General features: G+C 38.6%; 1 long non-coding RNA gene across 1 annotated transcript; it reads right to left on the bottom strand.

Annotated features, from left to right (window-relative positions):
• Positions 1-1,200: 1,200 nt before the first annotated feature.
• On the bottom strand, positions 1,201-5,643 carry LOC148045353 (uncharacterized). The gene is made up of 3 exons (XR_015696569.1): positions 5,623-5,643; positions 3,282-3,433; positions 1,201-1,640 (listed from the first exon to the last, which is right to left on the bottom strand). It is a non-coding gene; the product is annotated as an uncharacterized LOC148045353 (long non-coding RNA).
• Positions 5,644-14,458: the final 8,815 nt, after the last annotated feature.

Genomic DNA, 14,458 nt, shown 5'->3' with positions numbered 1-14,458 from the left:
GCCATCAACAGACACATAGACATAAACAACATCTATATACTATTCAGAAGAGACAATCAACAAGCCAAAAAGGGAATAAAAAGACCAGAACACCTCTTCACCAGCAATTAACATAAAGGAGTAGAGATTAACACGAAGATTAACATTAGACCAACAATCAAGAAGCAAAAATAACTCAGGCAAGGAACTGCCATATAAGCTAAAGGTAAACAGCCCAATCAAAGAACCATCAAAACCACCCTCTCCAACACTCACAGGACAAGCCAATAGAATGTAAAATGTAAGTATACCCCATTCCCTACTTGCACTGATGATGTTGCCTAGTTTGTGTAATGAAACATCTGAAAGAAAACAGCCAAATTCAGAGAGCACAAAGGACCCCTCATGCTATATATTATGTTCAGATCAGGGATAAGGAAATTTGAACTTTTGTTTTTGGACAAACTTTTATTCTTACTTACTCTCATCAGCATCAGTGGTGGGTTCTGGCTGGTATGCCTCGGTACGGGAGCAGCAGTCACCATACCGGAATGGTGCTTTGGAGGTCCCACCTGCCTGTCCGCATTCCTTACCTGTATTTAAGCCAACTGGGCCATTTGCACACTCGCGCGCACCATGCGGTGCCTGCATGACCTCCGCGGAGCAGCTAGAGCGTCACAGCAGTGGGTGCGCATGTGTGTGCATAGCGCGTGTGCCTGAGGGGGATGCCTGGCCCCATCGCAGCGTACCGGTTGTGATGGGATGCAGAACCCACCACTGATCAGCACCTATACATACAATAAAAGGCCTAATTCATTCAGGTATCTTACTTCCCCAATTCTCCAAGCTACCTTAAGGGGTAGGGACAACGTGGGATGAATAGGTTCCAGCTCTTTCTGCCTTAAAGTGTGCAACCAGTAGCAATTGCTCAATTTAATATCTGTGTTATAATAAAACTGTGATTTAGTAAAACCAATGAAATGGACTTTGTATGCAAGACATAACATAAATAAGCAATTTTATTATTTCAAAAACTGGACACTAGATGACAACATTTAATACAGGGAACCAGAAGAATGCCTCTGCTACCAGAACATATTGGGTTAGCAAAAACAGTTAGAAATAAGTTATTTTTCAGATATGTAGGCCCTATGTCATATGGGGCTGCATAAATAATAAACAGCATCTTAATCTGTACTCAGAATCTGTCTGGCAACCAATGCAGCATGTGCAAAAGTAGTGATACATGGGCATGCTGACAAGATGCCTATTATTGAATGTACTGCTTCATTTTGAAGTAGTTGTAGCTTAGTGTCTTCAAAGGCACCCCCATATAGACCACATTGCAATAATCCAGTTCTGACGTGACCAGGGCATCAGTAACTATATGAGCAGCCTGTCAATTAAGGAAAGGACACAATTGGTATTTCACATGAACCTGACACACCTTGCCACAGCTGCCGCCTGTTCCTCAAACAGTAGCTACAGGTACAGAAGGATCTCCAAGTTGTGCACCAATCTTGAATGAGGAAGTACATCCTCATCCAAGAACAACATTAGTAATATCCCTGATCTCATGTGCCAAATAGCCACAGCCACAGCCACTCAGTCTTGGCAAATTTGCACTGAAGTCTGTTCCCTCTGATTCAGACCCAAGCAGCCTTGAGACAGTGAGGCAATACATCATCAGTTTTATCAGTGAAGCTTAAAAGTTGAGGTGTAAAGCTGAATATCATCAACATACTGGCGATACCAAACTATGAACTGGTAAATGACCTCACACAGTGATATCAAGCAGAAGAGAGGCGAATATTAAGCCTTGAACAATCCACACATAAGCAGCGGTAGACAAAATATCTCCTTCTCCATCAATACTGTCTAGAACCAACTGCTGAGGAAGGACATGAACCATTGAAGCACAGTGACCAAGATTCAACTGTTTGGGACCATGAGAAGATTTTAAACATTGAAGATTTCTTGTGAGCACAGTTACATAGTGTTTGCTATGGTAGGTGTTCCAATTACAGTACTCTGATATGCTCCACAAATAAGTGATAAGTTGCAGCCTTGCACTATTTTATTCTCTAAAATATATATACAGACCCTAGTTTGGGCGCAAAGAACATGTTTGGAATATAAGTTATGCTTGAGACTGGCTTCCCATTCATCTTAATAGTACTAAAAATAATGACAATGAATCATGCCTTTCATCCACATAGCATTGTTAACAGAATCTATTTACCAATGAAAATAGGTGGGCATGGAATGTTGCAAGTATACTAGATAGTCAAAGAAGAAAAAGGGCACCGGAAGAACATTTGAAGGGCAACAAAGAAGATGCACTGAAACTAACATACCATGAAGGCTTACTGAGCACTAAAGAGACCAAGATAACCTGTAAGGAAGATCAAATGAAGAATAGAAAAGAGACATGGCAAGACAAAGTATTACATAACCACTACATTAAAAAAGCGGACAAAGCAGATAACAAGCTACAGTGAATGGCTAAAAGAGAAGTTGAAGAAAGACCAAGAGTCTACTTCTGGATTATAATAATAAAAGAAGATAGCACCAATAATAATAGGTGCCTTGGGTGAAATTTCAAAACAACTGGAACACAATCAGCATTGATAAAACCATCAATTACAAAAGGCACATTTATTTGAAACAGCTTACATTCTCTGATTGTACCTTTAACAACATCAAACAACAATATCTGCCTATCCCAGGTCCTTGAGAAGATAGATGAAATTCCAAATCAAGCCTAAACATCTGGCTGACTGTGCAGTGTACTATAACAACAATATAGTAGGGAATAAGGCTGGTAGGCACCAAAAAACTGGAACATAATTTACTCCAGAGACCTCAAGTGGAATGCAGGCTTTAAGCTTTAAATGGAAACCTGCAAGGCTTCTGAAATTGATGTAAAAGTCTATTTCAATTTTTAAATACATAAAAATAAAATTGGATTTTAAAAAGTCTGTTATGCATATCTAAACATTTCTCTTTTTGAAATGTGCACTATTACTCACATATTTATAGTCACTATAAAATCAATACTTTTGAAATTATAAAGAACAAGCAGCTTCTCATAGATGTTTTGAAATATCACTGTTAACAAGGAAGTATTGAATCCATGCTATACAGATTAGCATTAATTGAAGGTTTTTGGAGAAAAGGAATATAAAATATTTGGGACCTTTTTTCTCATGCTATCCTGTAAAATCGTCAGTCCTGCTTAGTATACATCAGAATATTTCTTGTAAATGACGATTTGCTAAAATACATTACATTTTGCTTACTGTTGATGTAAAAGCTGTCCCAGGCCAGCGCCAGACTTGTATCCTATTTGATATAAAGTGGCATGTGTTGTGTTTTATTACAGCAGTTGGCTGAATAAGCTTTCTGATGTTATCTGCTTATAATAGCAGCTACTCACTCCAATCTTCAGGTGCTGTTAATGTAAAAATAAGGCTAAGAAAATGCTGGGAAGAGGAAAAGCTATCAAATATACAATTATGTCACCAAAAAAGACAGCAAAGGAACATAAATCCATCAAGCCTACTTGCTCATCATTTGCGTTGACCCCCTAGTTTGAGGACTTTGCCTAAGGCCATCCCAGAGAGAGGCGTAATGCGGGGGGGGGGGGGGGGCACATGTAACTTCACTACTATAATATTGTTCCTGCTACAAAAACTGTAGCCAGCTAATCTACATCTTATGTGCAAAATAAAATCCCACGTGCCTTAAATTACTGGAGCAAGACCGCTAACCTCTCACTTAAAAAGCTCTAGTAATACACAATTATGTTGATATAGTTAAGCTTAACCTAGCAATTAAACTTTAATGACCAAGACATAGAGAACTTCCTGGGGATTAATGGCAAATGAGTACAATTCACCTCAGGTCAGCAATTCTCTTCTGAACAGACTAGTCTTTGAAGAAGTTGCTGCTAGGGGCCATAGTTGTTAGCCTCCCAAGAGGATAATAACTTGGCCTTTTCATCTATATTAGTGAGGAGAAGGAGAGCTGAAAAAACTAATTCTAATGGTTTTATTTCAGCCTATAAACACTTTATTAATATTTAGTACTGCAATCCACCAACTGAGTGACACATGCATATTACTTCAAAGACCTAAGGGAGGCCAGAAAGAATTGCCATTGTGATCTTTGGTCAAAATTTGCCTCAGGAATGGTTCATTTGCTTTCCATTACATGTTTCAGGCAAGGACAAGAGTGGACAAAGAAGTCATAGAAGGATCAGGATGAAATTATTTTAACATCAACTTCAAGTTACAGTACTATTAAGAAGTACATTCCATTAACCTCTAGTTAGAATGATTACTGATGGCTTTACTTATTTAAGCAGGAAGCTAGTAAAAAGTGGATGTGTGTGACATACTTATCTATGATTAACTTAACCACTTTAACTGACTGGATTTGCATAATTCTAAACTAATTAGCTAGGCTGGATTCATACTACTTATTATCCTAGAATACAAATCACTGGGTAATGATCATTGTGTCCCACTCAGTTGGAGAAAGTTTGGGCTATAGACTTGGGTACCAGAGCTGATGGAACAGTTTCCCTCCTGTTACTGGCCAAATTATAAAGGGTTCTCTTTTTAGTCCATTCAAAATTCTCTTGGTGAAACATCCAAAGAACCATTTATTCAGTTTATTAAATTTATTTGCTGCCAATCTCATTTTGAAGGAACAATTGTTGTATCTACAGGGTTGTGAAAAGTCCCTCTTTTCTCACAACCCTATAAAAATGATTAAGCTAAAGGAGAGATTGTGGGAGATCTAAAATCATCCATTGAGGTCTAAAATCATCCATCTGAACAAGGCTCCATGCTCTGAGTTTAACATCTTTATCATTATTCTATTCTATCTTTCTAGCAGAACACTTGTATCCATGGGGGGGGGGGGTTACTGAAATGTTCCAATTTCTAATGTAAATGCAAATCTGATGCATTCAAATGTGCAAATGATGATGCATTTAAAAGAGGCTGTTGAAATGAGCAGCCTAGAGATGGAAGAAACTCAGTCAAACATCTTTGCAGAATTCCTTTGTAATAAGAAACTTAATGCCTAATTGGAGAAAAAGCCCTGACTACAGCAATCTTCCTCCCCTGATGTTTAGAGCTGGGAATACCACTAACAGAAACTGCCGGTGAAACATTCAACAAACTATCCCAAGCTAGTTACTTTTTCTTTTTTAAATCAGACAAGATAGCAGCTGAAGCATGAACATTTATTATTTCAATTTAAATTCCTACTTTGTCTTTCAGCCCACAGGGTGCTCAAGGCAATTGCCAGTGCAAAACAAAACAGAAATAAAAATTGTAATAGTTAATAATCCAACTTGATTGCATTGTACAGGAAGTTGCCTGACCTCTTCCCTGAAGAGAGAAAGAGGACGAGTTGGAGGCTACTTGCAACTCCTGAGAGAAACCACACCATGGGAACCACACAGGAAACAACCCTTTCTGCCTACTTGAGGTTTTTTTTTTTTTTTTTAAAAAAAGACTAACCCAGATTTTCATAGAGTCTTTGTTCTGCAAATATTTCACATCATCTTATTTATTATTACAATTTATATAGCCACTCATCTCATATTTATGATCCTGGGAAACTTACATATATTGTTAAATAATTTGCTGTTGTCCATTTCTACCTGCCACCAAAAAGGAAGGAAGGAAGGAAGGAAGGAAGGAAGGAAGGAAGGAAGGAAGGAAGGAAGGAAGGAAGGAAGGAAGGAAGGAAGGAAGGCGGGCTTTAACAATAAGAAGTCTCCACTTCTATTGTACTATTTTAGGACACATCTTCTCCTTCGCCACAGCTCAATCATGCTACAATAATACACATTTCCCTTGTTTTTCTTTGATTTTGCTTTGATATTGTTTCCAGACAAATATAATTAAAATCACTCAAGAACTGATAGAATCAGGGAGTATTGTTCCCTTTATTCCAATGCAATTCAATGGGAGCTTCATGGTGTATAAAATTTGTTCAGTTTCACATCTTGAAGGTAAAATCTAGTGATGATCCCATTTTCATCTTTGTCTCTCCCAGCCTTTGTGTTCCCCATTAGTATTTGATTATGTTTAGTTCCTTTCATGCCATCATCTCATCCTATTCCACTCTATTTTCGACAGTAGCTTCTCTCCAGCCTCTCATCAAGTTGGAGAAAAGCAGAACTCCACTCCACTATTATTTTGGTAATCAGAGGGGACATGTTTCACTTTATCTGCCAGTCTTCCTATATGTATCATTATCGCTTCACTTCTTCCCCTTGAAGTAGCTTCTTGTCCAACAGCTATTCTGTTTAGTTTGTTTGAAACTATAGAAGATCTGATTGGTTACACAATCACAAGGTTTTTTCCTCAGTTTTTTTCGCCCTCAATTTTGGCTCCGAATTTGTGCCTTTCAATTTGTATCTTTAACTTGGAAGATGCCTAGTTGGGATTTAGGAAGAAGAGCAAACAAGATCATACAGACAGAGTCATGAGGCACAGGAAATGGTAGTAATCTTCACATTGGATGATGTTGTAGTTGTATTGTACTAAAGGAAGAGAGAGAGTAACAAAGTCAGAGGAGGCATAGATTTTTATAATTGCAGTAGGACATGGCAGTGATTGGAACTGATAAAATACTATAGAACAAGATAGGGATTACCAGTGTGAACAGTAAATTTTACATGCTGGCATTGCAAGAATGGATGGGACTTTATAGCCCTGACTGTATTTTAGGTCAATAATGTAAAAAGACTCTTAAACACCTCTGTGGGAGCACATCAGTGAAAAGCTTTTGACACAACCCTGATACTAATAACAAATTTTCAACTACTCTTTGCAAATAGATATTTAAATAAATACTTATTGGCATAATATTTTTTTAATGCCAAGGCAGAATGGTGAAGTGATCCTTTCCTACTTGAAATGGGTAAAGCTGGGGAAGCTGCTGCTTGGAAATCCTGGAAACTTTTTGTCATTCAACAATTTCTCATTATGTTTCTTCAAAGTGTCTCAGTCCTCAGATTCAATTGGCTCTTTTTTTAATCTGACATAATGCTTGCTTTGTTCTAACAAATACAGGTATACCAAGTAAAATGAAGCTAATTGATCCAGGGGAAAGAATATGGGTTTACATACTGTGCTTAAACTAAAGTACAGTTTGCTTGTTTATGGTTGAGCAGATTGTGTAAAAATAACTTTTGCTGTTTATAAGCCAATTCTTAAAGCTTTGCATATGATATAAAGCCAACCTATCTTGGTTTATTCAAGAATTGGTGATTAAACAAATCATGGTGATCCATGGCGTCAGAATAAAGGCGTATAGCATTAGGGAATTTTGTACAAATCCTGTATAGAATTTAAAATTCATGTTTCTGGTTTCTTACAGCTATGTAACATTGATGAAAATAAAAATAAGTTATCTTTACACTAATTAAAATTGAATTTCATTTCATTTCTCATTTATAATTATATATAAATATATAACTACAATACAAGAAAACTTTCAATGTTGGGTTTTCTCTCATGTAAAATATGGTTTTCAGGCAGAAAAGTTATGGCATTTCTCCATTAGAGGGAGCCAGAATCTTTTACTCAAAATTATAAAGTAATATTCATCAACTTAATGAAATGAAAAGTAAAAGGAATGAAATTAAATCTTAATATAATTTATGACCTTGCAATTAACCACAGGAGTGTAACTTTACAAAAGTACTTGAAAAAATACTGGACTTGGAGGCATTGTAGAAATGAGACTTTCAAAACTTTAGTGAACAGTTCAGTGGTGGGTTGCAGGCTGTATGCCCTGGTACGAGTGTACTGGAGCCTGCCCGGAGCAGTGGGTACCATTCCGGTACGGTGCTCCAGAGGGCCACCTTCCCACCTGAGCTCCTTAACTCTCCTTTAAAGCCTTTGGCGCTTCTGCGAACACGCATTGCACGTACAGCGCCTGCATAATGCTCTGCCGAGCAGCTGGAGCATTATGGAGGATTGTGGAGGTGTCGCTGGCAGGTATGATGCATGCGCACAGCGCATATGTGTGCATGCGCTACACACATCCATGTGGGCAACGCCAGGCCTGTTCCAACCTACCAGTTGGAATGGGATCCGGATCCCACCACTGGAACAGTTCTAATCAACAGTAACACTTTCAAGCAAGTGTACAATCAAGCCTTATTGGTATGGGCCAACAAGTGCATGTTTTTCCTGGACTCATTAAAAATACTTCATTTTTTACTCATATAAGTATACTTCTATACTTACCTATATTTGATTTCAGTGCTACCTGATACCAAACTGATTCCAGTCAGATCTGGTAGGATGGGTAGAAACAATTGGGAAGACACATTAATCTGATCCTAAGCCATAAAGGGTGTTTAATTAATAACTGGTATCTTGAATTGCACCTGGAAGCACATCACCTTAGTCTGATTTAGTTTTCATCCATTCCAAAGGCATCTAGATGTAGTTGTACCCAGATGAATTTGCCAGCCATTAGAATGAATTTAGTTTCCCAGTGCAATCTCTCCTCCCAATTCTGCATCAGAAGGAGCCCTTCAGAACAGTTTGGGAAGAAAAATGTTCTTCTGCACAAGTGAAAACCTATCTCAGTGATTGATAGTTCACAATACCTTCTATACAATCTGCCAAATTCATATTTTAGAGATAAATGGATCATTCAAGTAATTATGCTTATTAGAGAATAGTAGTTATTTATTAAATCTAAGAGAGCGGCAAACAAAATGTTGGGTGAAGTCTTTGCTATTAAATTAAGAATTGTGTCAGAAACCTGACTCTGCCTTAATAATTGTATATAGCATAGGAGCTATCTGGTTAATAAGGCTATGCTTCATCTTTGACCAGTGTTTTGTTATAGTGGCTGGCCAACTAAACGGCGCTGGTGTTGAGAAGCAAAAGTTCCTGAGGCAACAAGTGAGACATGAAGGCTTACCGCTCCTAATTTTGCTAAACAAATAGCTCTTTAAACTTGTTTTCCATATATCTAGTTTCTTTTTAAATAGTGAAACTATCTTTATGGCCTGAAGCAATGAATTCCATGGGATATGTATTAAGTAAAAGAAGTACTTTCTTTTACTTGTTCTAAATCATCATACAATCAATTAAATTAATTATCCCTATCCTACAGTTTTAGGAGAGGAAGAAAAACAGGTGAGACAGCATTTCAGAGTTCAGAAGCACTGTAGGGGCCTGCCCATGAATTACCACCAGATGGCAGTTCGAAAGTCTTCATATATACAAGGTAATCTCCTCGATGGTCTAAAAAGAAAAGGCAACCTGACATATACCCTCGTACCCAAATTATTTAGGTTCTTGTATATCAACCAAAACAAAGCTCATTTAACAGCAAACTGGCAATAAATGAAGTTGTGTTAACAAAGGTGTAACAGATACACAGATACGTGCCTCATCATGTTCTGTACTAGCTGTAGTTTCCAGAACAAGCTCAAGCTACCTAAAGTGCATAACTAAATCTAAGTTAAAGTATGTTTCCAGCACAACTGTACCTGGGCTTTCTCTGCCTAGGAAAGGATATAATGGTGATATCAACAGAAGTACATATAAAGAATGGTTGATGGAATTGGGTATGTCTAGTTCAATGAAAAGAAGGATTAGGGGTGACATAATAGCAGTGTTCCAATATCTCAGGGGTTGCCATAAAGATGAGGGAGTCAACCTATTTTCCAAAGCACCTGAAGGCAGGACAAGATGCAATGAATAGAAACTAATCAAGGAGATAAGTAACCTACAACTAAGGAGACATTTCCTGACTATTAGAACAATCAGTGGAACGACTTGCTTCCAGAGGTTGTGGGTGCTCCAATACTGAATGTTTTTTTAAGAAGAGATTGATAACCGTTTGTCTGAAATGATATAGGGTTTTCTGCCTGAGCAGAAGGTTGGACTAGAAGACCTCCCTTCCAATTCTGTTATCCTGTAAGTTGGCAATAAACACTGTGACATGTAGAGGGTCACTTTTCCTGACAATGACTTTAGGATTATCCTAAATTACACAGAGTTCTTTCTGAGGGGATGCAATTTTATACAGGACAGACTGATAAAATCCTCTGGATCCAAGGATTCTTCTCAATGGCAAACCATTAAGATCAGTGATACTACAACTTTATAGTTAAAATGCATACATCATTCCCTAGCCCTAGTTAACCACGTTCAATTAGCTCAAAGTAGTTGATCAGACAGGTACAAACTAAGAGTCATTCTATACAGTTCAATTAGATACTGTATCAACAGCATTGCTCGTTGGTTCAATCATTTTTATTCCCAAATGACATGGATATTGGGTTTTTAGGGCAGACAGCAGTACACATAGACCTTGCTTAATGATTGCCATGCTTAGCAAGTATTCAAAGTTATGACGGTGCTAAGAAAGTAATTTTATAACCACTCCTCACATTTATGACCATTTAGCATCCTGTAGTCAAGTGATTGACATTTAGGCACTTCACAACTAGCAGATGTTTATGACCAATTGCCATTTGTGCTCTTCACAGCCAATGAGTCTTATAACAATCTGAGTCTTACAAGCTGAGTCAATGGAAAAGTCAGCAGTAAAATTTCAACTTGTGATCACATGATGTCTCATTTCATAGCCCCCAGTGACTCTCTTAAATGCAATGGAAGTTACATCTAAGTTTGTTATAATGCATGGTTTCACTTAGTAATCATTTTGTTTAGTGGCAAGAGTTGCCAGTCCCAATTCTAGTCACTAAGTGAGGACTACCTGTAAGTCTTTTCCTATCCTAAACCACTCTGCTGGAGTATTATTTGAGAACAACAAAGTAAGCCTTGGGACGGGAGGGTCCTTGGTGCTCTCTGAGCTTGGTTTTCTTGCAGATGTTTCATTTACCTATTTCATTAACTCTGTAGCATCATCAGTATTATAAGAAGTGATTTGCTCTCTGTTTACAGACAAGTGGCCTGTCCTATCTGAATTGGTGCAGGTATTCTTGGTGGTTTCTTGATTAGGATGTTATTTAGGGAGCTGGTTGCTCCTTGACTGGGTATTATTTACTGCTTAGTGTTAATCTCTACTTATCTGGATGATTGATAGCGAAATGTTGTGGTTTCTTCACTTTTTGACTGTCTCTCTTGAATGGTATGCAGATGTCTATCTCTATGTGACTATTGATGCCTGATTTGTCAGAGTACCAGGATTCTAGGAATTCTCTAGTGTTTTCAGACTCAGCTTGATCTAGGATGCTCAGTCTCCCACATAAAATAAAGTAAAAAAGGCCTTTTTTGAGATTTCACTGACACTCATCAAGTACAATACAGTCCAGACTATATTGGCAAGTCTTGCACTGTTTGTGCTTTTGCTGTCTTTTAGTGTTTCATTGCATGGAACTCTTTAGAAAACCAGGGAATAGCCAGAGTCTCACAGAGGGCACTCAGGAGCAATTGAGCCAGTATTCCATTCTGTTTTTGTGTTCCATATGTCAAAAAAGCCTTAACAAAATTCCATTTAAGCATTCAAGATTTCGTGACCTTCCATAGTTGTCTAAGGATGGATTATTTTAGTGGTTCTCCTAGGGCCGTGATGGCGAGCCTATGGCATGCATGCCACAGGTGGCACATGGAGCCATTTGTCAGGGCACGCAAGGCATTGCCGTCAGCTGGCCAGTGTGCATGCGCACGCTGGGCAGTGGACTTCAGTCTTCTTTTGAGGCCATTTTTCGCCCTCCGGAGGCTTCCCTGAAACCTCCAGAGTGTAAAAAAACGGTCCTATGGGCAAACCTCCTGAAAATCCCTGAAGGCTCAGGAGGACAAAAAATGGCCCTAGGGACAAACCGGAAGAGCTTGTAGGATCATTGTTTGCCCTCCACAGCCTTCAGGGAAGCCTCCTGAATGCCCCTGAGGGCTAAAACCGGCCCTATGAGCAAACAGGAAGTCCATTTCCGAACTTTCAGTTTGCCCATAGGGCCAGTTTTTCACACTCCAGAGGCTTCAGGGAAGCTCCTGAAGACTCTAGAGGGTCTCTGGATGGCAGGGAGGCTGTTTTTGCTCTCCCCATGCTCCTATAAAGCCTCTGGAGCCTGGGAAAGGAGAAAAAAGCATGCCAAAATGGGACGGGAATGCTGGTCATGCATGCATGTGCGCTGGGGTCGTGCACATAGCATTATTGGTGTGGCATGCCCACGCATGACCCCGCTGCGCTTCCCCCACTTTTGGCACATGAGCCAAAAAAGGTTCACCATCACTGTCCTAGGGGATGGCATGATGCCATAAAATCAAAATTCATTAACTTCTGACCATTACAAAGAGGGAAATGTATCCCCTTCTCAAGCTATCTTTCGTTGAAACTTAGCATTTTAGTATAAAGGTTTTGGGCAGTCGCTGCTCACTTCATCAGATGCATCAAACAAAGTGAGCTACATCTCATGAAAGCTTATGCCTTATAAAATCTATTCATCATGAAAAGTGACACTAGACTTTCTATTTATTTGATCATCATATGGTTCTTCCACAATGCCTATTATTGAAGCTATAGAATTCTGAACTGGTCCTGCTAAGCTAGTCCCTGCACGAGACATAAAAAGTATTATTGCTTTGAGAGATTTCTGTTACCAACTATTCTTAATGTTACCTAATGTTAATCTAATGAAGCTACTCATCATTACAACTACTAGTCCTTTGGCTGCGGCTTCATTTTCATCATTCCATTATGATTAATCATAATTAATCACAAATTTGTTCAAACACTCTTGAACAAAATTAAACAATTGTTATAAACTAGCTTAGCATAGCATACTGTATAAATGCCAGCAATAATTCTTTAGACATACCTCCACTTTTACTGAAAGTTTCATAGCTGCTTTAACTCAACCTTTAAATAATCAATTCTTGGAAGGAACATTATAATACACACCATTTTGGCTACAAAAGTACTTTTATGCAGCCTTTTGGCACGCAGTACTTATTTTTCCTACAACAATAAATGGAGATATATTTTTATGTAGTCTATCAAGCAAAGTTGTCACTTTTGCTGCTTCATTTTTAATTAGAAAAACATAATTTGCACCTGGGACCTTATAATTATTTTCCTAAAAGAATGTAATTCCTTGTGGGTCTAGCAAACCTATCTCATTTACAATAGTAATAAGCTCCTAAAGGATTAATATACAAATAAAAACAGAATATGCAGTTTTGTTTTTAAATATTCTAGAAATCTAAATCCTTTGGAGTAATTCTAAGGAAATATATATATAGGAAAGTTGAGCATTATTTATGGCAAAATTCTTATAGGGTTCAGAATGCTTCAGAAATTGCATTGCTCCAATAAATTGGAAATAAGTGAAACTACTATAAACTATTAATAACTGCATGCTTTTAAACAGGCAGATTGAATATGGTGAGTGAATGTAGAATTACTGTACAGTCAAAAATGGTCAGAAGAAATGGAAGATATTGGAATAGACATGAGACTTTCATTTCCCCCCCCCCCCTATTTTGATTAAACAAAAGAAACTGTTAACATACTTAGGTGATTTTATTTTTTTGGGAAGATTAAGTACGTTAAAGAACTAAATAAGGAAACCAGGAAATAGTTTCAAATTTAATTTGTGAATCAGAAATTCCTGCTGGGTGTATTAATGTGGGTGTAATTTTTTTTCCCCCCAGACCCGGAATTACAATGTACATTCTCATCCTAGAGCAACCTTTCCCAATATTTCATAAGTATAAAGCAAAGTTTCCATGAAATAGCCACCACTCGTTACCTAATATAACCTACAGTATTACTCAGCTTCTTGACAACCAGGTTTTTTAAAGGATGAATTTTCGAACTGTGACAATTACTATATATAGATTTCCAGCTAAAAAAGTGAAAACGGGATTTTTTATTTATTGGTCAGCATCAACGCATAAATTTGATCCCTGCCCCCTCCCCTCCCAATCCAATATGCACGTATGTGATGTGGATGTCACAAACGTACACCGGGGGAAAGAAGCATTTTAATTAATCTTAATTGTATAGGAAGGCAAAGTAGTCCGTTGTCCCCGCGGACACGGCTCGTACGTTTACCAAATCCTCTTATGCATCAAGCGATCCCATCAGATTCAATGGAATAATACTTCGACTAAAGATCTGCGTACCCGGAAGAAGGGAGATAATTTTTTTTACCAACACGGGATTCAGACCGGATCGAAACTTGAACCCAGTTAGGAGCGGCCCGAATTGGGGAAGTAACCATCCCATCCGCAATCCCTCACAAGAGATCCCGAACCTTTTTTGGTGGAGACCGAAAGGGAAAACTCTCCAAGCGCGCGCGCTCATCCCTTCCCCCCGCCCTCCCGCATGCCTCTTCCCCCGCGCGCCCTCAGATTCCTAGCCCGTCGCGCGCGAGCCTCTCCGCCAGCTTCCTTTCCGCGGTGGCTCCTCCCTCCGCTTCCCGCTCTGTCCCACGGCTGACATCACGCCCGGG

This window comes from Thamnophis sirtalis, unplaced genomic scaffold (assembly GCF_051295495.1).
Source record: "Thamnophis sirtalis isolate CommonGarterSnake01/CBP01778 unplaced genomic scaffold, rThaSir2_p1.2 scaffold_5, whole genome shotgun sequence".
NCBI lineage: Eukaryota > Metazoa > Chordata > Lepidosauria > Squamata > Natricidae > Thamnophis > Thamnophis sirtalis.
The sequence above is the reverse complement of the archived record's forward strand: the minus strand, read 5'-3'. Positions and strand labels throughout refer to the sequence as shown.